The 24,482-nt window shown below is 35.3% G+C and overlaps 1 long non-coding RNA gene across 6 annotated transcripts in view; it reads right to left on the bottom strand.

Annotated features, from left to right (window-relative positions):
* Positions 1-1,001: 1,001 nt before the first annotated feature.
* The window catches only part of LOC112653731 (uncharacterized), a 79,678-nt gene continuing 56,197 nt past the window's right edge, over positions 1,002-24,482 (bottom strand). For 2 of the 6 annotated variants that reach the window (XR_004814655.2, XR_007409974.1), the window contains 3 exons: positions 19,053-19,194; positions 13,608-13,691; positions 1,055-1,137 (listed from right to left, as the gene is read on the bottom strand). This is a non-coding gene — a long non-coding RNA (uncharacterized LOC112653731). Of the gene's footprint in view, positions 1,138-13,607; positions 13,692-19,052; positions 19,195-24,482 lie in introns of all 6 variants that reach the window. The other 4 variants (XR_007409973.1, XR_003132456.2, XR_003132455.1 and 1 more) reach the window with 3 other exon arrangements.

Genomic DNA, 24,482 nt, shown 5'->3' with positions numbered 1-24,482 from the left:
TCTAAATATTACTAAATATTACTTTCCTATATCTAAATCAGCCCCACCCATACAATGGCTTTAGCCACTGCTTTAAGACACCAAAGTATACTTTTGCCTTAGGGCTTTTGTACTTACTGCTTCTTGTCTTGTGCCCTATAGCCAGTTTTCACATGTGCACCCTCAAAGTCATTTTGTCTTCACGTTTATTGAGCACATACCAAATACTCTTCTAAACACTTGAAATGAATTATCTTTTTAAAATTATGTTATTCTTGAGTAAGTTATTATCTGTTTGGTGCTATGGGTTAAGAACACTGAGAATAATAAGCACTGCATGGTATCACTTATATGTGAAATAAAAAAAAAATCACACTCAAAGAAACAGGGAGTAGAAAAGTAGTTGGAAGGGATGAGGCTGTAAGGAAAAGGTTGGTAAAGGGTAAAAACTTTCAGGTCTAAGATGAATAAGGTCTGAGGATCTAATGTAAAACATGATGCCTATAGTTAATAACACTGTATTATATATTTAAATTTTCCTAAGAGAGTAGAACTTAAATGTTCTCACCACCACCACCCACCCCATTGCATCTCCCAAATAGCAGACTGTTTAAGAATTCAAAATGAAAATTTCATCACGGGATAAAAAAATATCAAAGCAACTAATGAATTGGTTGAAGACAAAAATTTAAATATATGATTTAGTTAGCTTCCCATCCCTTCACATGCACATATTCCTCAAGCTGTTATTTGAAGAAATGTTTATTGACTCTTCCAGTAGAATGACAAAGACACAGCAAGGTCAGACACTTTCAATAGGAAAGATGGTTCTGGGGAATAGAAGTCAATTATATAAACTATCAATTGATTATGAATCCAAAGTAAATGTCAGGCCTGTTACATACCTCTGAGAAAAGGATGCTGAAATATAAAATAACATGTTGGCTAGCCAAGGGTCTCATAAACTCTGATAAATGTCCAAATATATTTCTTGAATGTACAAAATAATAAGCCACAGAACAGTGGAATAATATATTTTATTTTAATTACAAGAGTCATCATTGATCTGGATGAATGTGAGGTCTACAGTTAGACTTCCTGTTTTTCAATATCACCTTCCATTCAATTCCCCTGATTTCAGTGGCCACATTGAGGAACCTGGGAAGAGAGAGTGTTTTAAAGGGGTTCACTCAAATTAAAAGCACCTTACAGCCAGTTCCTGTTTTACGAATGTTAGTTTTAGCTATTTATAATCCAGGGGACAAATCACTGTAAGAATTTTAATTTTATGTTCTGGAGATGGGATTAAATTATGCCCATCTCTACAGGATCTGAGAGTTTTTTCTTTAATGAGCTATGCACAAGCTTCTTAACCAGACTAATGTGGATTCAAATCCGGGCCGTGTTATTGTCAGAGAGTTATCATATTTCAAAAAACAAAAAGTTGTCATATTTCTTTTTACGGCTTGGTTTACTACTCTATAAAATTAAAATTATAACTACTTCATGTAGGCAAATGAAACAATTTTGAGAAAAATATATCGCAGGTCATGATAGAATATCTAATTACCACTGGATAATCATAGTATATACATTTCTTACATGGTGATCACGTGAAAATATTTACTACAGTGGCTTGCAAGTACTTTCTCCATCCTTTGTGAGTAAGAGGCAGAGGAAATGGCATCACTTTCTGTGTGTTACTCAATTGATCCCACTTGTCCCATGACTTTAAACCCCATCTCTGTTGAGGGCTCCTCTCTCTGTGTCCCTTTTCCTGCTCTAACCTTTCCGCTCCAAAAGTAACTACTCATTTAACATCTAATTGAGTTGTTGGACAGTATCTCAGGCATAACCTGGACAATAAGGACTATTGATTAACCTGCATACCCTACATTTGCCATTCCTCAGGAAATCTATCCATCTCTGCAATTGACACTATTTCTAGCCAGTTGTGCAGCCTAAAAGCAAAGGAGGCTGCATGATCTCCTTGAACTCACTCATTTCTGATGGTAAGGTCAGTCAAGTTTACCTCTAACATTGTATCCCTGAACAACTGTTTCTTCCCATTTTCTTTGCTAAGGCTACTGTTATCTGTTATCTACACTAACATTATAGGTTTCTGATAGGTTTCCCTGCCTTAACTATCTAGTCCCTTTAGGGTACATCATTCATATAAGGATAGCATTAGAGACTGTCTCTTTGACCAAACTTTATATAGTCTCCCCTAAGCTCCATTTTGGACTGGGTCTTATCCTTGGTCCCCTGCTAAGGCCAATTTTAGCAAAGGATCCTACTAAGTCAGCTTGACAAGACTCCCCATCTTGATATCTGATCACTCTTGATACCTGATAGGTTCTTTGTTCTCCACCTTGATACCTGAGACCATGGTTTGTCTTTGGCAAGAACCCAATTAGGACACTTTAGCAAGAATCTCCCTATTTTTGATGTCTCCTCTTAGTACCTTTCTACCCACTGACCCTATCCCTGGGCTTGTTGGCTATAAACCCCCAGCTATCTTTTCTTACTCCAGAAGTCTCTTTGTCTAGTTGCAGTAGTTGTTGAATAAAATCTGTCTTTACCACTTTAACTAGTATCCAATTTTTTCTTTGACAGTTGCCACCTTCCTTTACAACTTTCTAAAACATGAGTCACCTTTTAGTTAAACCTTTTATTATTTCCCAATGAACTAGAATGAAATCTGGATTCTTCACCATAAGTCTTCAACGTACAACATTATCTGAACCTCTCTGATTCTTCCTCTACCTTGTTCCTTCTCATCCTCAGCTTTTCATATGTCAGTCTCTTTCTCATCAGTTAGGACTTTCTTGAAACATCAATTTTCTCAGAAAACCCTTCAATGAATTCCCTACCTAAAGTAGAGCTCCCTCACTCTCATCACTGTGTTTTGATTCTATTTGTTTTCTTTGTTGCTGTTCTGGATTTTAAATATTCTTATTAATGTATGGGATCATCATCTGAGTCCTTCCTGTGTAATAGTGCCAGGATTCAGGTGGCAACTGAATATTTTTCACTAACTATCTGCCTGCCTGCTTATTTGTTCTGTAGAGCCAAGAGGTGAGAATCATAAAGGCGAAATAGTATAAAGAAATGAAGGGAGAAAGCACATTTACAGCCTAGAAGAAATATCATGTTTTAGTCTTCAATAATGAAAATGATTTTTCAAAGGCTCCTATCAGGAAATGCCCCATTAGAAGTGAAGAAATAATACACAGAGTAGGATACACACATTTTTAATTCAAGGACAGATCTTAGTTCAAAAGGTTGACTAACCTCTTAAAATCCTTAATGTTCCAGATGAAAAGTCACTTTGGGGGGCAATTAGAGGATATACTCATTAAACCAATTGTACAAAGGCCATACAGCGTGGGTATAAGAGGTTAGGCAGTACCATTAAGAAGTAACCTGGAAAACCAGTCATTTGAACGACTTTGCCTTTGAGGTTCCCTCACAGCAAGCATACACTAGGCAACTGCATTTGGTTTCAAGTTCAAAGTTACAGAGTACAAAGGATAAAGAAACTCTGCCCTCCCTTCTTATTTGACTAGTTTTAATTTGAACTTCAATACAATGGTTGAGTAGCAAAGAAGTGTGTCTGGAGGACTTCACAAAACACTCGGGTTATTCCAGTTGCATAAGGAATTTGTAGCAGATAACTAGCTTAAGGATGGGAGTAAGATCTCCTCCTCCTCTCCCATCAATAATAGCAAAAAATGAACAAAAACACCCGTATTTCGTGGCTAAAGCTGAGGCCTTAAATCATAAAATTGATGTCTCCTTTTATATAATTGTCTATTGTACATCTAGAGAAGAAAAACCAGGTCTAAGAAACTTTTGAGAGACATAGCATTACAGAGATCTACAATGGAGACAAAAAATGCTTTATCTTTTTATCTTGTGAACAAGATCTATAGCAAAGTAGAGATCCAAAACCTTATACAAAGCAATCATGGAGATATATCAGACAAAGTCAGAAGAAAAATGTTCATTTCCCCATGCCTTTCTAACCTCTGCCACCAGTTTCAGAATTAAATTGCTCCTTTTTTTTTGAGTTAGTAATTTGTCTCTTTGATTTCTCAGTTATTGAAAAAAAACAACAAAATATCATGTCTGCTAAAACTCAGCAGAACTTCCTTTTCTGAAGGAAAGGAGACCCCTCCATGGGACAGGTCCTGGAGACAAAGCTGAGAAATAACACATTTAGTAGAAATAACACATTTAGCCCCATTCTCTGGGGCTAGATGACCCAATCAATAGCACTGATAGTTTCTCCACATAGAAGCTTGATTTTTCCCACCTGGCACCTAGAGCCTTAATAAATCTGTGGTGCAAAGTCTGTTTCAAATAAGGCTTCCATTGACAGAAGGTAAGAGTAAGAAGGATGGAGATAAATCATGATTCTTGTCTTTCAAAATTATTTCTTGTTGTACCAAATGTAAGATTTTCATTCATGTACCCTTAACAAGTGTGTTCATTGAACACATGTAGCTTTTAAGAAAAGGACGCTTTTGTTTCAGTGGAGTGAGATAACAATGTGAGTTATATCTCTGGCTCTGCTTTTAAATCCTGAGGATATGCCCTTGGACATTCCTCTTGTGCGGTCAATCAGCCGATGCATTGAATAGTTCTGAGGGACACAGGTGCTGCTGTAGTCACGTAAATAGAACTCCTGAGATGAAGCAGTCCTCGTTCTAAAAGCTGTATTTGCATGGACCTGGCCATACGCCTCCACGCCTCTAAGAGTCACTATAGAGTAAGGATTTAGAACTCTAATAACTCTAAGCTTCCATGCAGTTCTAAAATCATGTTTCTTTGGCACTTCACGATGTTAGTAAGATCTCTCAGCAAAAGGGTTAACCCAGATTTTAAGGATTCATTTCTTTAATTCTGGAAAAGGCTCAGGCACCATTCCTTTGAAAATTACCTCCTAAAAAAAAAAAAAAAAAAAAAAATTACCTCCTAACCATGCTATTTCCTTTCTTCTAAAACTATAATGACTGTAAGGTTGCGACTTTTAGCTAATCTCCCATGTCTCTTGTTTTCTTTATTATTCCCCATCTCTGTACTATATTCTATGTACTCTCTTTAGATTTAAAAACTGGTTTACCAATTTTCTTTTTATTTGGTTTTACATTCTGGTTTAATATTTAAGTAATTTGTTTAAAAAAATTTTTTTTTTGCTAGGATTTGAGCTTATGTATTTATTATTTTTTAAATATTACCCTGGTCACTAGTAAAATTTTGGTAGCCATTTTTATTTTTATAACATAGGTGCCCATATATTATACGTTTTTCAATCCAAATTAAAACAAATCACTCCTTAGAAAAAATATTTCCTGTACATTTCAAAAAGGATTGGAATTGAGAAATAACTCCTATAATTCTTTTTTTTTTGAGAAATAACTCCTAAAATTCTTAAGAAAAAAAATGACAAGCCAATAAAAAAAAAATGGTAATAACAGTAGCCATTGCAGAGAAGAGGAAACATCATCGATAACAGAATATATTAAAATAATTTCAATAAGAATCAGGGAAATGAAAGTTAAAATGAGACACAATCTTAAATCTAATAGAATGATACAAATTTAAAATGTCTGATGATACTAGATCTTTTCAAAGATGTGATATAAATCCCACATGTAACTGAAGTCCTATGGTATTTATCTTTCTTTGAGTTTGATATCTATCTATCTATCTACCTACCTATCTACCTATCATCTATCTCTTGTATATATATATATATATATATATATATATATATATATATATATATTACATCCTCTATAACCATTCATATGTCAATGGGCATTTGGGCTCCCTCCATAGTTTGACTATTGTGGATGATGCTGCTATAAACATCATGGTACATGTATCTTTTTTAATTAGTCTTGTATCCTTTGGGTAAATGTCTAATAGTGCAATTGCTGGGTCATAGGGTAGCTCTATTTTTTAGCTTTTTGAAGAATCTCCATATGTTTTCCACAGTGGCTGCACCAGTTTGCATTCCCACAAACAGTGCACAAATGTTCTTTTTTCTCCACATCCTCAAGAACAACTGGTGGCTACCAAAGAGGAAATGGGTGGAGGCCAAAATTAGATAGGTGTTGGGGATTAAGGAGTACACATGTTGTGATGAGCACTGGGTATCATATGGAAGCGTTGAAACACTATATTGTACACCCGAAACTAACATAACACCATATGTGAGGTAACTGCAACTCAAATAAAAACTTAAAAATAAAATGATATGAATAAAATAAATATTTTAATATTTAAAATAAATATTTTAAAATAAATGATATGATATAATGGGAACCATGATATCAATATCGGTAGGAGTGAAATTAAAAATAATTCGTCAGCTTAATTGGAATCTTCTTAAAGTTCTACATTCCAGATCATATAACCCATCAATCCACTTTATAAGAGGTACATACTTTACAGAAACTCTTTCCCATGTGTACCAGAAGACAAACACAAGAATAATTACGGTGGGATGTTTGAAATAACAAAACAAATAAAAAACTAACATCCAGTAAAATAATGGATAAATGTACTCTAGTATATTCAAAAAATTGAAAATTACTCAGTATTTTAAATGAATAAACAATAACTACACACACCAACAGATATAACTATTAGAAAAATTATGAGTTTAAAAAAAGCAAGTTACAGGAAAACAAGCAAAATTTAAAAATATATTGTTTGTGGATACATACATATCCAGCAAAAATGTAAAGAAAAGCAAGAGAATTATTTTTTAAATATGCTTACATCAGTATTAAAATGGACAGACAGGGAATTTTACAAGTTTATATAATTTCACAATTGTCCCTTTGTTGATGTTATTGCTATGCTTCATTTATCTTGCACATTTTACATGTAATAACTAATTTAAAATTAAAAATTTATTTTCCAAGTACAATTTTAGAAAAGCACACACTAAACTGCTAACTCTGTTTAGCTCTGGACATGGAGGGTGGTGTGAAGTTGCTAGATTATAAAAGACTTTCATTTCCTGTCACATTATAAATCATCCTAATGTTTGCTCTTACAACATTGTTTATTTGATAGCTGATTGGACTTTCCAACAAATAAACCTTTTGTTTATCCTACAATTATACAACTATTTCCTATCCCCCCACCCCTTACTGGGAGCTTTTTCAAACTCAATCTCAAATGAATCTGCTTTTATTTCCATAATTTTAGAATTAATTTTACATAAAAATTTTACATGGAATTTTAGTCAAGTACGATCGACTGCCTTTGGGTATATAGCATCACTTAGGTCTACTTTTCTTATAGACATATATTTACTGCATGCTTCTTCCTTTCTTCCTGTATTTCTACTTATTTGTTCAAAAAATAAATAAATTACCTATTTCCCTCTTCAAATTATATGTTTCCTTTGTTCAATATCAAATTTTCATTTTTTTAAAAGACTTGTTTATTTATTTGAGTGAGAGAAAAAGAATGCAGGGTCGGGGAGCAGAGGGAGAGGGAGGGAGAGAATCTTAAGCAGACTCCTTGCTGAGCATATAGCACCATGTGGGCCTCCATCTCACGACCCTGAGATCATAACCTGAGACAAAATCAAGAGTTGAATGCTCAACTGACTGAGCCACTCAGGCACTCCTCAATATGTATGGTGTTCTTAGACATATGGTAGCCTAAACTGACACCCATTTTTTAGACTACAGAAGATGCGATACCTGGAAGGCCAGGAGTTCCACAAAGATGATTTGAGAGACTGTTGTCAAGTACAATACTTGTTAGAAACAAAAGGAATGGGAGAACCATCTGTCTGAACCCCAGTCATGTGTATTTAGATTTACCTAAGATTTATTAATTTCCAGACTTTCCCTCAAACCAGGTCGACATTCATATTTCAAATCTTCCCTCTTCTGATTTGTTAATGAGATTGTTCCCAGGTCTCCAGAGGACAATCAGACACATTGCTATTTTAGTTGTTTCACAATGAAAAAAATACTAGCATTTTTCTGAAAAACAGTTACCAGAAAGCTGCCATACAAATGATGCTGCGTACCTCTCTAAAATTATTCAATTACAATGTTGTTTCCAGTATCTAATATTTTAGGTTAAAAAGTCTATTTTTTCCCTTCAGCTACATTTTTTTCTTGGATTGCTTTTTCAAGGCATCCAATATAAGCCAAGTTCTCTTTAATTACTGAGCTTAGTTATGAAAGGAGAGTGATCACAGCAAAGGAGGTTGTAGTTGGCTCACACTGTTCTTTTGTTATCTTCTCTGTTTCCTGCTGTGATACAAATGATTCCCTTTTGCTTGCTGACAGTGGCATTTGCTTTGGGCTAAAAAAACCACTCAGAACACCAGCTAGAAAAATATTTGTTATTTCAACAAATTGCCACATCTCCAAAATTCAACATTTGTCATTATCCACAGTTGTAATAATATGAACAAGTGTGGCCTATCTCTCTGCTGTGGAATATCCTTACTGCTCAACTTCTGGAATGAAGTCAAAGACATGTTATCAAGAACACCATGGTTTCTGAAGTTTGAAGTGGCAAATCAACTTCTCCCTGAAACTTAAAACACGTAATACAGTAATAATTATTCCCACCTTGTTGAAATTATTCAGCAATTGCTGGGTTACTCCTATTTTACTCTCTGAAAATTTATCGCCTGGATTACTGTTCCTGTCTCTGACACTATATCTGTTATAATTCTGTCTGTTTTCAATATCTAGATTGATGGTCATTTTAATACTATTGTCTCTCAATTTCTTTCTGTATCATTCACTCTACCTCAACTTAAGTAGCACTACGGTTCTGATCTAAACTGTGTCATTACAAATAACTGAACCTTTCCATAATTTCAATTTTAGATATTCCATTCTCCACACCATCTCCTTCCCTCCAGGCTGTCTCTGAAACCTAACTCTCACAATGCTCTCTGATCCAGGATCATCTGACTTTACTACCATTCAATACCCTCCAATGCTACCTTATTTTCCTCTTCGTACTACGAAAATCTCAAAGTTAATCATTATAATCCTTCCCAAGCACACACCTTTAACTCTCACTGCTCTTGCTTTGTTGTAATGTCTTAGCAAGACCCCAAGTCTGATTAAAACGGAACTCTTGTTTTAACTTGCATCTTTGCTTGACTGTTAGTTAAGTAAAGGAAAAACAAAACCCAGAGACCCCTAAAATAAAAGACTTAAACAAGATAGAAGTTTATTGTCTTTCTCAACTAAAGAGGAAGAGCAGATCTTGGATGATTAGGCATTTGCCCTGAGACACAAAGAGGTCCAGTTTGGCAGAGAACCATGGATCTGATTTTGCCCACCTAAGGCTATCTCTCCAAGAATTTTCCCTTTCTCCTCCTACATTATCACTTCCCTGCTTTTCTGTTGGACCCTCAACATCACCATAAATATATTTAGTACAAATATATATTAAAATATGTAATATATAAAATATATTTATACATGTCATCTTTAAAATGGAAAACTCCTCTTGATTCCATATTATGGAATGGAATCAAGTGACACTAGCTGCACTATTCCTGTTCCTAATTCCTGTTCCTAACACAATCACTCTAGCTAAGAACACTACATTGGGTATGCACAATATCACAATCTCATTTTCCTCTATTTTGCTAGCTCTTCTTTTTCATTCCCTTTTCCATATCCTCTTTATCTCCTTCCTATTAAAGTTTGCAAATGTCAGGGAACAAGAATACCCTGTCCCCTTCAAAGTCTTTCTAGACAGATTAAGAATCAAATTGACATGAGATGCATTAACAGGGCAAAAAATCTGGTGTACATTCAGGGAATCCACACAGACATGGACATTCCAGAGGCAGTCAGGCAGGATGATGTAGATATGCCATCCTGAACTAGGGAAAGGAGGATGGGCTTTGGGACTGCAGAGGGAAGGGATGCAATTCACAGCACTGAGAGGAAGAGCAGATCTTGGGAGATTAGACATTTGCCCTGAGACACAAAGAGGTCACTCAGATAAAATTTATCTCTGAGAGTAACCCTTATTTTGGGAAAGATCCTCAATTTAGATCCTTCTATGTAGTTAATGAAGGGACAAAAGTCTTTCTTGAGTCTGTGGGAGCTTAATCGCTTTTAGCACAAAATAATCTTCGTGACAAAGTGGTCGTAGGGTGGACTGCTCTCAACCCTTACAGAACTATCCTGGGACCTCTTAGGGTTTTTTGATCCACATTCACTCTTGTAGTAATTTCATTCATTTCATGGCTTTTAATACTATCTATATGCTAAAGAATCCAGACAGTGTATCCTACAGTACACTCAAAAATTCCCCTTTAGATGTCTAATAAGTAACTGACGGGGATCCCTGGGTGGCTCAGTGGTTTGGCTCCTACTTTCTGCCCAGGGCGTGATCCTGGAGACCCGGGATTGAGTCCCTGCATGGAGCCTGCTTCTCCCTCTGCCTGTCTCTCTCTCTCTCTCTCTCTCTCTCTGTGTATGTGTCTCATGAATAAATAAATAAATAAAATATTTAAAAATACCTGAAATATAGTGTGTTCAAAACTAACCTCTATACCTGCACCCCTAGGTATTGTTCCCCTATCTCAACTCATGGAAACTCCATTGTCCTACATGTTGGGATGGAAAATAATAATTTTTGAATACATCATTCCTCACATTTATCCTTTCAGCAAAGAGTACTGACTTTAATTTCACAAGATATGCAGATTCTAAATATTTTTCACTATGTTTTTCACCATCATCATCACTCTGGCTTAAGCTACCACCATTATGCATTTCATTACTACAAATGCTTCTTAGTTATTCTCCTTGCTTCTACCTTTGCCTTCACAATTGTTCTTCACAAGATGGGCATAGAGATCCTGTTACAACTAAAGGCAAATATGATGCTCTTGTACACAAAGTCTTCAAATGGCTTTGCATCTCAAACCAAAGTCTGAAGTCCATGTAATGGCCTTCCTTCACCCCACCATTCTGGTTCCATCTCTTACCATGCAGGGGTTCAGAGCATGGTCTCAGGGGCCCCACTTCTTAGGTTCAAATGGTGGCCCCATCACTTACCAGATATCATTTAATCTCTGTATACCTCACTGTCTTCTTTTGGGGTAATAATATCTACATTATTTTTTAGCATGGTGTTTTTTTTTTTTAATATAAGTAAATAAGTTAAATACAAAGCTCCTAGAACATTCCTGACACATTGCCAGTATTCAATAAATATATTGCTTTCTATGGCTTTCCTTCTTTGCTCAGTTTCTACTATGCAGGACCTCTTCTTGCTCCTTAAATATGATGAGTATATTCTCACCTTAAAGCCCTTACACTGTCTTTTCCTTTGGCTTGGGTTTCACAGCCCCCATATATTCTCATGACTTCTATCCTCATCTGTTTTTGGTCTTTGCCCAAATTTCATATTCTTAGTGAGGCTTCCATGTCCACCATATTTAAAGTTAAATTTCCAACCCTATAATAGCCCTTCCATTTCCTTCAGCCTCATCTCTTAGATGAACTTGTTACTATCATGCATATATTCACTATTTCTTCCTTAAACCTAGCGAAAGGTGAAAATACTCAATATGTTGGATAGGTGAATGAACAAAAATATAATGTATTGCATGTTCATTTTTTCTCAGGCAGTGTGTTCAACATGCATGTATTTATCACATTTTGTTTTTATAATAATCCCATTAAGCAGATATTATAACCTCTGTTTTCCAAATGTAAAATCCAGGGGTACCTGGGTAGGTCAGTCAGTTGAGCGTTCAATTCTTGATTTGGACTTGGGTCATGATCTCAGGGTGATGAGATCAAGCCCTGTGTAGGGCTCCATGCTCAGTGTAGGGCTCTGCGCTCACTTGGGAGTCTGCATTGAGATTCTCTCTTTTCCTCTCCCTCCACCCCTCCCTCCTTTCTAAAATAAAATAATCTTTAAAAAAAGTAAAACTCAAACCTTAGGGAAGTTATATAATTTGTACAAAATTATGAAGCTAGAAATTGATAGGAATTGGACTCAGACTGACAACTTTATTACTCTAAATAACATATCAAGTTAATTTTATGATTTTATGCTGCAAAGAAATTAAGATGACATATACTTTACATCTAGACATTAATATTTATCCTGGATAATATTTGAAATTAAAAGTTGTGTTTTAGTGTTGTGTCATCTTTAAAAAATGTTTAAAGACATTTTGTATTTATCTGAAAACTTTTAAATCATGTCTCCAAAGGAATTGACTAGTTTTAATTAATTACTCTAATGAAGAGGCACATACCATCACTCAAAATTTATTACTGTGGTATGTAGTAAATGATATGGGAAACAAAGGCAGAAGAAAAAGCTATTAAATTTCCTTACTCCCTATAGCCCATTGCGAAGTCCTTGAAACAGGCAGAGTGACATTCCTCTAGGGACTTAACTGCCTCAATGTTAATACTTTCCCATGGGCAAAAGGCAATCTTAGCCTGACCCCCAGGATCCTGTAAGTCTACTTTAACATATAAAAATTCCTTTAGAAATTTTATCCTTAAACCCCCCAAGATATGTGTTGGCAATCATACCCCAAGCATATGGCCCACTGATATACATCTGAAGGGTTTCATGACTAAGGTTTTATTAGATGGTAATAAATGACCTTTTACAAACAATAGCTACCCCCCTCAAAATCCTGGAAACCTGGCTTCCAAAATTCCTTAGGGACTTACACTCTCCTTAACCCTCTCCCAATTAAAAAATATATAATGGGCCACTCCTCATGATCCCAGTGCAGCTCTTTCTGCCCATGGGTCCTGTCCCCATGCTTTAATAAAATCACCTTTTTGCACCAAAGACATCTCAAGAATTCTTCCTTAGCCATTGAACCCTAACATCTTCCCTATTTCAGTAAATATTTTTAGTATTAACATAAATACATTTAATATGTTCAGAACTATATAAATCTTTTTGAAATTCTGCGAGCTTGTAAAATTATATCCTATGCTCCTTGCAATTCACCTACTTGAAAAATGGTTAGGACCTGCTCTTGTCAATAAAGCCATGCAGGAATACAATAGTTCTATGTCTAATTTCTAGCCCTTAAGGTTACCAAATTACTAAAAAAGAATGCTTAATTTCTGGGTCAAAACAGGAACTCTTCTTTAAAACTAAGAAATATAAGTAATATATTACTTGTTTGATGACCCTCCAAAGAATATTTCCCCAGAATTTAAAAGTAAAGACAATAAACATTTGATTGGTGATATCACACCAAGTGTTCCTAGAATGAGGAGATTAGTTAAAAAATCAGGTGAATTAGTCTGAAACTATTCTAAGATTTAAAAAGGGTAAATATTTCTAGGTAGTTGACCTTTACTATTACTGAACTAAATAGATTGGTTCTCAGAAATATAGCAGAAATTGAGAAGAATTGTAATTTTCTCATTAAGGAGATAATTACCCAAATAGGAATGCAATTACACAATGATGAACAGTTGGAAAAGATAGATTCAATTTTACTAGTGAGAATTGAAAATCTGTCAGAGAAAGTTCCAGAGGGAACAAAGGAAGCACTCACCCTGGTCACAGATCTCTACTATTGTTAATGATAGCTATGAACATTTTACCTTTAAAAAGATACCTGCTGAGCTGCACAATGGAAAGACATCTGGGAGGAATTGATGCTTTCACATATTCAGGACATTTGAGTACTAGATGATTGGAGAGATAAAGTGAGAAGTAAGAAAAATGGTCAGCTGCTTTATCCTAAAATATTTCATATTATCTCGTAGCAAGACATTTTTGCTCTTTACTGACTAATCCATTTTTTCTCACCATCATTCTGAAGATTTCTGTTATTCCATCAATTATTTTAGGTTTTTGTTTTCTTATTTTGGTTCATTTTATATTAAATAAAAATTAGTAAATTCAATTTATAAGATTGGCTCATTATTTTGGAGAAATCTTACCTGAAAATAATAACATTTGATCTATTTGCATATTGAATAGCAGCTATATTACTGAATTTTACTGGTAGCATGTATTACCCAAAATATGAACAAATCTTGAATAGGAGTCTTTGCTTTAGTATTACAATGAAGTATACCAGAGTGTGTCACCTCCAAATATACCTCTTTGGTATATAGATTATTTTAAGCCAAACACCATTGATAACCAGAAGACTAGGGAAATCCCTAAAAATATGACACAAACTTTCCTTTTGTAGAGAGAATTTACATTTATAAAGGAAATTTCTACTTATAAAGGTATGTCCTTCTCCCATTCTAAGAGGAAAGCTGTGGATAATTCTTATTAATGCCAAGGCACTGACTTAAAACTTCGACATAACATAAAATAGCAAAACCTAACATGATATAACTTAACATAAGGTAACATAACATAAAGTAACATGACTTAACAAACTTTACTAAGTAATTCTTGTTTACCATATTTTTCACCATCACATTCCAATAACTTGCCTCCTCTGCCCAGAATCCTCAAATCTCTTTCCCTTTGTTTATCCTAAGTTGGTATATTAGCTTTAATTATCTGACCACCTCCTTGAGCCATATTTTAATTTGTGAATTGCAATTTTATGTGATTAACACCATTCTTTTTTTTCTCTCTTGTTAATCTGTCTCTTAGTTTGATTCAAAGGCCCTAACTAATGAACCTGAGATGAGTAGAAAGAAAAATAGTGTTTTTTATTCACTGCTACCTCTCTGACCTCATTGTACCTGTCTCCCCTCAAATCATCAGGTTGAGGCTCAAATACCATCCAAAGACCTCTTTCTGGTCCACTTCCTCTAAGACCATAGTCCCATTCTCTTCAAATCTATCACTCTCTACCCATTGCACTAATCCATTTTCGTCCATATCACTTATCACTATATGTTATTATATGATACACGTATGTGTTTATGGTAGGCTTCTCCTTCTAAAATGCGAGTTGCAAAAGTACAGGCTTAGGTTCATATATTAGCTCCAACTACTAGGACACTGCCTAGAATGTAGCAGGTGGTTAATATGTAACCATTGAATAGATGAATGGATCCCTCCTTCCCAATTAAATCTCACACACTAAAAACAAATCTGTACCCTTCAGATTTATAATTTGTAAAAAAAATACAAAAAACAAAAAAATATGTGTAATTTACTAGAGTTAAAGGCAAGAAAATATGAAAAATTTAAAGGTACTGGTATGGCCATGCTTTGAGGGCAAGTGTTTTGTGCTTTTTTTGAATTCTCCAAATTAGTATTTTTTAATACCTGGTAAGATCTTAGTCTAGTGAAAGAAAAGGAAGAGAAAAGTAGTGAAACCAGAGAGAAGTAAATTTATATTTTGGGATGCCTATTCTAAAGCAGCATCAAACATGTGTGTTTTAGGCATATTACTCTTTCAATCTGCAGAGTGGCTGTGAAATGATTGAAAATATGTATTGGTCTCTGCTTCCAGTTCTTGGCACAGAGCTTCTGAAATCTTTAATCTTAAGTGACAACAACATAGGAACATCTCTTGTTCAAATATTTGTCTTTGACTTAATTCTTAACTTTGACCTCTTTCTTAACACAGGGCTCCTAAAACCCTTGTAACTCCTAAGTGATAAGAGCCTAGGAACATTGTTTTATTGAGGTGACTTTGAGCACTCCAAGATGGCTCCTGGATGGGGGTGGGTCCCAGAAACACCAAGCCATGACTAGAAGTTTAGAATTTTTAGCCCCATCTCACATCCTCCAGAGAGGGAATGGGGGCTGGACATGGAGTTAATGATTGATCAATCATATATGAGGAAGCCGCCATAAAATCCCAATAGTAGAGGATTCAGAGAACTAGGTGGACAGACACATCAATAAAGGGATGATGACACACCGCAACTCCATGAGTACAGAAGCTTCTATGCTCAGAACCCTCCTAGATCTTGCCTATATGTGTCTTCATCTGTTTGTTCATATTATTTATCATATCCTTCAATGACCTGGTGTTTCTGTGAGTTCTGTGAGCTGTTCTAGCAAATTAGTCAAACCTGAGGAGGGGATTGTGAGAATCTCTGGTTTATAGACTATAGCAGGTAGAAGTTGTGGGTAACCTTGAGACTTAGTACCTGCAATTGGCATCTGAAGTATAGTGAGCAACTGTCTTATGGGACTGAGCTCTTAACCTATGGGATTTGATGCTCTCTCTCATAGATAGCATCAGACCTGTGTTAAATTATAAGACACCCAGCTGATGTTGTGGAGAACCTCTTGGTGTGGGAGAGAACCTGCACACATTTGGTGACCAGAAATGAAATGTTTTGTGTGAAAAGTAAAGGAGACACACAGGGGAAAAAATATGGTAGGAAAACAATATTTTCTTTCCCTACCCAGAAAAGGAAAAACAGTTGTTTTCCTTTGCAATGGTTTATAGGAACAATTTTTAAAATGAGATCCCTGAAGCTTAACTCGGCTAATAATATATTTTAAACAGTGATGGAGACAGAATTAAAATTCAGCATTAAAATTCAGTTGACTCTAAAGACTGAATTATTTTCACTAATATTATACATTTAAGAGAGCTAGAAAAGTGAAGACTTTGGACATAGGTTTTCACATACTCACAGTGGTATTCTAAGAAACTTGAAGGCCTATGAATTTCCCATGGTGACTCTCACATGTCCAATTCCCCCACACCAGTTTTTCTCCATCCCTTCTTACACGCATGACTTTACCTCCTACATCTTCTTCCCACACTACTCAATAAAATCCAAATTGCCATAACTCTAGCTGCTAATCCACAAAAACATTTATTTTTTTATCCAGGAACTACCTTCTACTAAACAATTTCTGAAATCATCTGAAATTTGTCTGACCACTCCCCACCTCCATGATAACTTTGTACCCCACTTCTCCAAGGTAGAATGTTCTTTTAGTGTGTGTGTGGGGAGGGGGAGGGGCTCATGTCTGGCATTTTACAATGTAGCCTATGCTAACAAGGCTCTAGTTGATTTTTTTTCCAGGATGTATCTTCCCATGAGAGTTAATTGATAAGGTAGTGCTTCCAACTGAGTACAATATTGCAACTCAAGTTTGTTCTAAAAGCATTATAAGCATAATTCTAGGTTTTGACTTCCTTGGTACTCCTCAGGGTGGCCCTAGCTGGCAGGGGTCTAAGGGCACTCCATGCTGTCCCCACAGGTAGGGAGAATGATAAGCAACATTGAGTCCACTGTGATGTGCTAGAGATCTGTCTACTTTAGGAGCTAGCCTTGTTTTGTGCCTCTGCCCACCAGTGGACAAGGTCTCTAAGGAACTGCTGGACATTCCCTTGTTCTAGGTACTAGAGGGGAAGCTCTGCAGGATAAAGAACACCCAACTAGAGTCTGGGACTGAGAGGCTATGATGTGACTCTGGCAGACAGAACTCGAGCTAGCTCACCTACATGACTGAATTCACATTTATTAGCTGTTTCTGTCTCCTTGTCTCTAAGGCTCTTTTAGTGACAGCCATGCTATGGCCTAGTGACTACTCTAACAACTTAGTCCTATTCTGGATGTCAAGCTTCTCCCTTCCATCGAAATGCCAAATCTGTTTCCAATCTACTTTTGCAAGAGCTATAGAAATGCTAACATTACATCTGTCAATGAAAGCAAAGGAATTATTAGATTATTCAAGCAAAAATTCTGTAGTATAAACTTCTAAATGATTTTGAAGACCTGTTTTAAAATTGTCATCAACTTTGTAATCCATTTTTTTTTGTTTTCTGTTTTTGCTGTGGTTGTTATTGTTAACAATATCATTGAAAATTTTCAAGAGATTGTCATTAAGAATCTTAAGCAGGTGTTGTGAATAACTACTTCAAGGATAAAAAGGTCATATTCACTGATGTAAGCACAATTTTTCTCATTAAAAATTTAGGAGTATTTTATTTAAAAACTTGCAACAAATTAAATATTTAATGTATTTATTACAACTGGATTTGTTTTATTAGAAAATGAAATGAATCTTTTCTGCAAGCCTCTTGTAATTAAATGTTCCTAAATCCAGTCCACCCCATTGCGCCAAGTAAACTTTATTATTTTCAAAGTATGGAGCTCTAAACAAACCTTTGAGAAGCCCTGACCTGGAGAATCTGTGGAAGGTCCTTGTCTACGGGGCTCTGAATATGTTTTTTGTGATGGTCTCAGCCCGTCAATGGGCAATGTTGTATTTGGACCAGCCCTTGTGCATCTTATGATTGAAAGATGTTTCTCAGCAACAGCCATCAAAAAACTTTGGAAATATAAAGTTTTTTTTTTGTTTGTTTGTTTTTTGTTTTTTCCCCTTATAAGACTTGGGAATTACATAGCACACCTTGGGCCATACAGTGAGGTCCCAGGTAGGGAGAGAGAGCATGGGTCCAGGGTTCTGCTTTTATTTGGGTCAAGTGTGGAAGCCTAGCGTTTTGTGTGCTCACTCTTCATTGGTTGATTTAAAACATAAGAGCCAGAATTTAAAACATGGGGAGAGAAAATGCAAGTGGCTCAAATGGTCAGTTATTGAGATCAAGTAAGATCTCTAAAACAGAGGGCCTCTGTGGGCAAGGATAGCCTGGCTCTTTTGTCTACTCCTGTGGCTGTTAACGTTGGATGTATCTTTAAAATGGTTGCCTTGGCAATGAAAGCTTGAGTGAGGCACTTCCTTACAACAAAGGAAAAACAAACCTGTCAGGGCTTTACACTACAACATGTGTATCCTTTGGCTGAAGCATTAATGTAAAAAACATGGCCAACCTACATTGGGTGAACATGAGAGTCCACACTGTGCATGCTGTACTCTGGCAAAGTATGTCTAAACTAATTTTAGGTAGATAGAAGTTAGGTAAGCAAATGGATGGATGGATGGATGAATAGATGATAGAGGTTGGATGGAGAGATAGACAGATAATAGATGATATATAGAAATATAGAAAGAAATCAGGACAGACATATATAGATAGGCATACACTCAATAAACATTCATATGCCATAGATTTATTTTGATAATTTTTAGGAATTCAATTATGTGAGGACTATACAGCCCTCTACACTACTACCATCTCCAAAATACTAACCCACCTCTTTCACCTCTTGTGATGAAGACTCTCAGCCAGTGATTTTACTTTATTTTATAATATTGCACATTTGTAACTTATTTAGTTATCATCTGTGGCCAAATGGACTCCATGTGACCCAAGGTCCAAATATTGGCTGTGGAATGCTGAGAATGAGAGAGAAAAAGAGAAAAAAAAATAGATTAAATGGAGCTCAAATTGTCAAAGTGCCCACTTCACCCACCTTTCACGGGGAGAAAATAGGACATCTTTATGTCAGAAGTTCTATTTCTACATTTGCAGATATTTATCTTGGTTTGTATCTATTATGAAACAGAACGTGTGGTATAAGGTGCAGGAGAATAAGGAAATGCAACCATATAAACAATGATCATCATATAAAATTATTAAATTGCTTTGTAACTCATCAAGTAAATTAATTGAGGCTGGCATATTAAATAGCTTTTATCTTCCATAAGCAATACAGTATACAGTGGATGGTGTCATGTCTTAATTAAAAGAAAACAAGGAAAAAATTTTAGGTATCTCGATTTATTGATAGATTCTTAATCAGTAGGTGTCTCCACTACAGTTCCTAATCATGTGATATAAAGTTGCCTTTTCTATCCTGTATTTGAATCATAGGTCACTCACTCTCTGTGATTTCAGAACTGCCTGTATCAAGTATTTATGTGACTGTGTGGGTATCATTGTAAACAACAAGTTTTCTAATTCATTATTTTGTTTTCATATTTTTGTAACTTGACTTAAGCTTTGCCCCCAAAGGAATAAGGTGAATATTAACTATGTGAAAATTAATGTTTAAGGTGGGAGCATAGGTAGTGGTAAAATAAGTAGATAACGCATAGATGATGTGGTCCAGTTTAATATTATTTCAGGAAACAAATCTGATTTCAAGTTCATCTTTAAGATAAGTTTAGTCATTTTAAATCTTAAAGTGCCTTATATATGATGAAGGTGCCAATGTGATAAAGCACTTAAGCCTTAAATAGCCTCAAAAAAAGATGATCACAGAGAAATTATCAGTCCCTAAGAGCAAGTAAAATCTTTGATAATATCATCACTAATTCTGTTTACAATTAATCTGAATGACAGCCTAGAGCGAATGGGAGATGGAGTACCAAGAGGCCTCATTATTTTAAAGGTTGTAAATGAGTGCCCATCCATTTAGGTAATGATGGTAATATATGAAAACAGAAATACGTTCCATAATGAAATTAACATCATTTTTACATCATTTTGCATCATTTCGAACCATTCCAATCTTTGATTTACTTCATCAAGCAAAGAAACTGAAGTAGCAGTAAAAAATTCATGCCAGGGGCGCCTGGGTGACTCAGTGGTGTAAGACTCTGCCTTCACCTCAGGGTGTGATCCTAAGGTACTGAGATCAACCCCCCACTGGGATGTCCACTCAGTGGGGAGTCTGCTTCTCCTCTCCCTCTGTCTCTCGCAAACCCCCCTGTCTTGTGTTCTTTTTCTTTCTCTCTCTTCTTTCAAATAAAGAAATGAAATCCTCAAAAAAAAGAAAATGTCTCCTTTAAAAAAAAATGGCAATTCATAGGCCATAGTTTTAAATTAAAAAAAAAGTAAGCCTAGATAAAAAGCCAATATAAACAAGTAAATATCTTAATAGAATTCAAAGTGATTTTCTACTTGATCCTGCTCCTAATACCCGCTGTGATTGAGTGACTTACTATGATTGTGAGAAGAAAGAGCAGGTGCATAAAGGATCAGTTATGTGAATTATGTTTGCAAAAAGCATTCTGATTATTGTCATACAAAATATGAGGAGCTTGGGCCACTTGGAAAACAATTCAGTAGTTATCACTACAATGTACATTGAAGATAACTAAGTTAATGTCTAAGGAGTTTGTCCATTCCTGAGAAAAACTGAGCCTAGAAATTTTAGCTCACTTTCGTTCCTTGTACCATATGAAAATTTTCTTTGAACCTACTGAACGTCATTGTAAATGTCCATAAGTATTGCTAGGATATGATGAGGAATCACAGTGAGAAATGACACAAACTTTTCAGAGAGAGCCACAGAGAAAATATACTTGCTCAGTAATAGCCCTTTAGCTTATTTTACTTCAAATGTGATGCTGACCTATTGTGGCATGCCTGACAAGGACAGGTCTCAGCAGATGATGACTTGGAAATTATCAATACTTAAAGACTTCCAGTATTTTATGGGGGCAAAATATTTTATGCACCAACATCACCAGAAGTTGTAGCAAACTACCTCCTTAGGGGTAGCATTACAGAATGGAACAGGAACTCAGCAGCTCAGACACAACATGCATTTAGTCAAACAATAATCCATTGATCTAAGAAATTTATACAGGAAGATTTAAATGAGATATAATGTTCAATTACAACAGTAACTTAAAATGTTTCGTTCTATTTGGTCTTGCATGTCAAAGGCACAGCTCACCTAACCAGTGTTGATTATGCCTTTAGGAGTAACTCAGCTACTCTTCTTTACTTTCATTCACGTTTTCCTTGTCCTCATTCTCCTTCTCTCTCTCCTTCCCTCCTATCTCCTTTTTTTACCCTCCCTTCCTTTTTTTTTTTTTTTTTTCAATTCAATACAATTTGGAAAAAAAAAAATGAGACCACTAGGGAGTATTCCTAGAAGCAAAAGGTTTTGAAATTTTGAGTCTATTGAGATCCAGTCTTCTTCAATGAATGCAAAATTTAAAACAAGAAAGAAAAAAGCTGGTGAATAATTAGGTGTAGTCAGAGAAAGCCCTTCCCATTCAGTCCTCTCTGACTTTCTCACATGCATCCTTTTATTTTATCCATATTTTATCCACTACCGATTGTGGGCTCTTTGTAAAGAATTGGTTAATAACAAATCTGAAGAGAATTATTTTGATTATCATTACACTTAGGAAATTTGAGTTAAAGCATTCATCATCAAACACAATAGAAGATATAACAATCTATTCTGTTTCATCTCTTAATTCCCAAAGACAGGGAAGTCCAGAGAGGTTACATATCTTTCCCAAACACATTGTTTCATATCAAAGACTAAAATTCTGGTTTCCCATTATCACCTGCCTGCACTCTCTACCATACAACACTACTTTAAGGAATGTGTGCTAAGTTCTTTCTCATATATTATTAGTATGTTGTAAAAATATGTCATAAACTTTTAAACTCATTTAAAATATTAGACCTATTTTAGTCCTTTGGTCCTCCATGGTGACTTCAAACCAGCAGTCCAAAATACAACTCTTCCTCTTCCCCCAGGATCAACTAACTTTCTTTCTTTCTTTCTTTCTTTCTTTCTTTCTTTCTTTCTTTCTTTCTTTCTTTCTTTCTTTCTTTCTCTTTCTTTCTTTCTTTCTTTCTTTCTTTCTTTTCTTTCTTTCTTCTTTTCTTTCTTTCTTCTTTTTCTCTTTCTTTCTTTCTTTCTCTTTCTTTCTTTCTTCTTTCTTTCTTTCTTTCTTTCTTTCTTTCTCTTTCTTTCTTTCTTTCTTTCTTTCTTTCTTTCTTTCTTTCTTTCTTTCTTTTCTTTCTCTTTCTTTCTTTCTTTCTTTCTTTCTTTCTTTCTTTCTTTCTTTCTATTAATTACACAGCAAGCATTTTAATTTTCTAACCAAGAAATGTAAGAGTCCTTTGAGAAGAATTTTCTTTTTTTCAGTTGAAGTCTGTATTTGCATGTAATGGTCTTTTTTGACAACTCAAATGGGCTGAAGTCCCTAGTTCCTTCACCTAATATTAATCTAGTGTTGCCGCGAAGCTATTTCGTAGATGTGATTAAAATCAATAATCATATGACATCAAGTAAGAGAGATTGTCATAATCTGCAGCTTCAGCAATAACTGAGAGTTTTAGTTGGCCCTTCCTGGCAGCTGATATATGGAATTCCGTGAGCTCACTCCTTGCAATAGATTGATACAGATGGATATAGATAGGGATACGGATATAGAGTTAGACATAGTTGATACGGATAGAAATAATCTCCCACTGGTTTTGCTTTTCTGGTTGAACCCTGACTGATAACCTGGGTTTGAGTTTCAGGGCATCTAGGAACACTATCTGACATTTAATGGGGAGGGAGAGGATTTCAGAGTCACCTGTGTAGATTCTTCGTTTTTAATTAGCCCCCACATCTAATTGGACAAAAAGATACTTCCCTGTCCAACTTCTTAAATGAATTGTTTTAATCCCCCCCCTTCACCTATCCTGTCACTGCCTTATTTCATCCCACTATTAATTTTCTCTTGAACCATTTTAATGGCCTTGTTATGACTTCTCTGGCTCTAGTTTCTTCTTGCTTGCACATGACTCTATACATTGATGCTAAAGTGACCTTTCTATAAAATCCAGTCTCAACCAGGCAAGTTCCCTCTCACCTAAACACCATAAATGTGAGAACAAAGCTAAGACCTGACACTTCCAATTTTCTAAATTCAGTTACTATAAATTTCCCATATGTTCCAGAGTTCCTGCTTCTCTGAACCCATTTATAATCCTTAAACTTGATATACATTTTTATATACTGTTCCTTTTGCTGGAAAGTCCACCTTTCTTACTGCACTTGTCTGAAAAGTCTCCTATCCTTTGAAACTCAGGAAAAAAAAAAAAAAAGAAGCAATTTTAAAAGAAATCTTCCCCATTCTTTCCAAGCTCAAGTTAAAATTTGTTTCTCTCTTGAGTCCTGTATACTTAATTGTATTGTATCTGTCTGTCTCTATTATCAATCTATTATCTATTTATCTATATCTGTCATCTATGTAATTTTAATGCTCTGAATGAAATATGAGGATGGGCTGGGCAAGACTATCTTTTATTCCTCATTGTATTTCTAGATACCGCTAGTTTAATTACTAGAATATAATAAGTCATCATTTTGTTTTGAAGGGAACTCATAGAAATAGTTGCATTCTACCAATATTTACAACAGATGGGATTTTGGAGTGTTTTGTGCCTAAAATAATTTTTGAAACTGTTGCTCAGAGCTCTGCTTGAATTCACTTTAATTTGTGGATAGTGTTACACTTTAAGTAGTTTTGGTTAAATTATTGACTCCTTGTCATTTAAAATTTATATAATATAGTTTATGGATTAGTCCAATTTTTTTCACCCAGATTTGCCTTATAGTCTTGAACGGATACCTGTAATCCAAATGAAAATAAATATGCAAGGAAAATAAACAAAAGATCACAAAAAATTTCTGAATTTTGTTCCCACTATTAAACTTAACTATCATTGTTGCTCTGTGACCTCTCCTCCTTATCTTGAATCATTGACAAAGTCATCTAATCTTGACTGAATTATAAACTCTAGGAGGGAAGTCATTATAAATCCTACCCTAGCATGCTGGCTGGTACATGGTAGTCAATAAATGCTGTTGGATGCTGAGTGAACAGCATTTTTTATTCTCTCACCATTTGTCTTAGATCTTTTCATAAATCTCTAA

The sequence above is a fragment of the Canis lupus genome, chromosome 3 (genome assembly GCF_003254725.2).
Source record: "Canis lupus dingo isolate Sandy chromosome 3, ASM325472v2, whole genome shotgun sequence".
In the NCBI taxonomy this organism is placed as follows: domain Eukaryota; kingdom Metazoa; phylum Chordata; class Mammalia; order Carnivora; family Canidae; genus Canis; species Canis lupus.
This window is presented reverse-complemented; position numbering and strand designations above follow the sequence as displayed.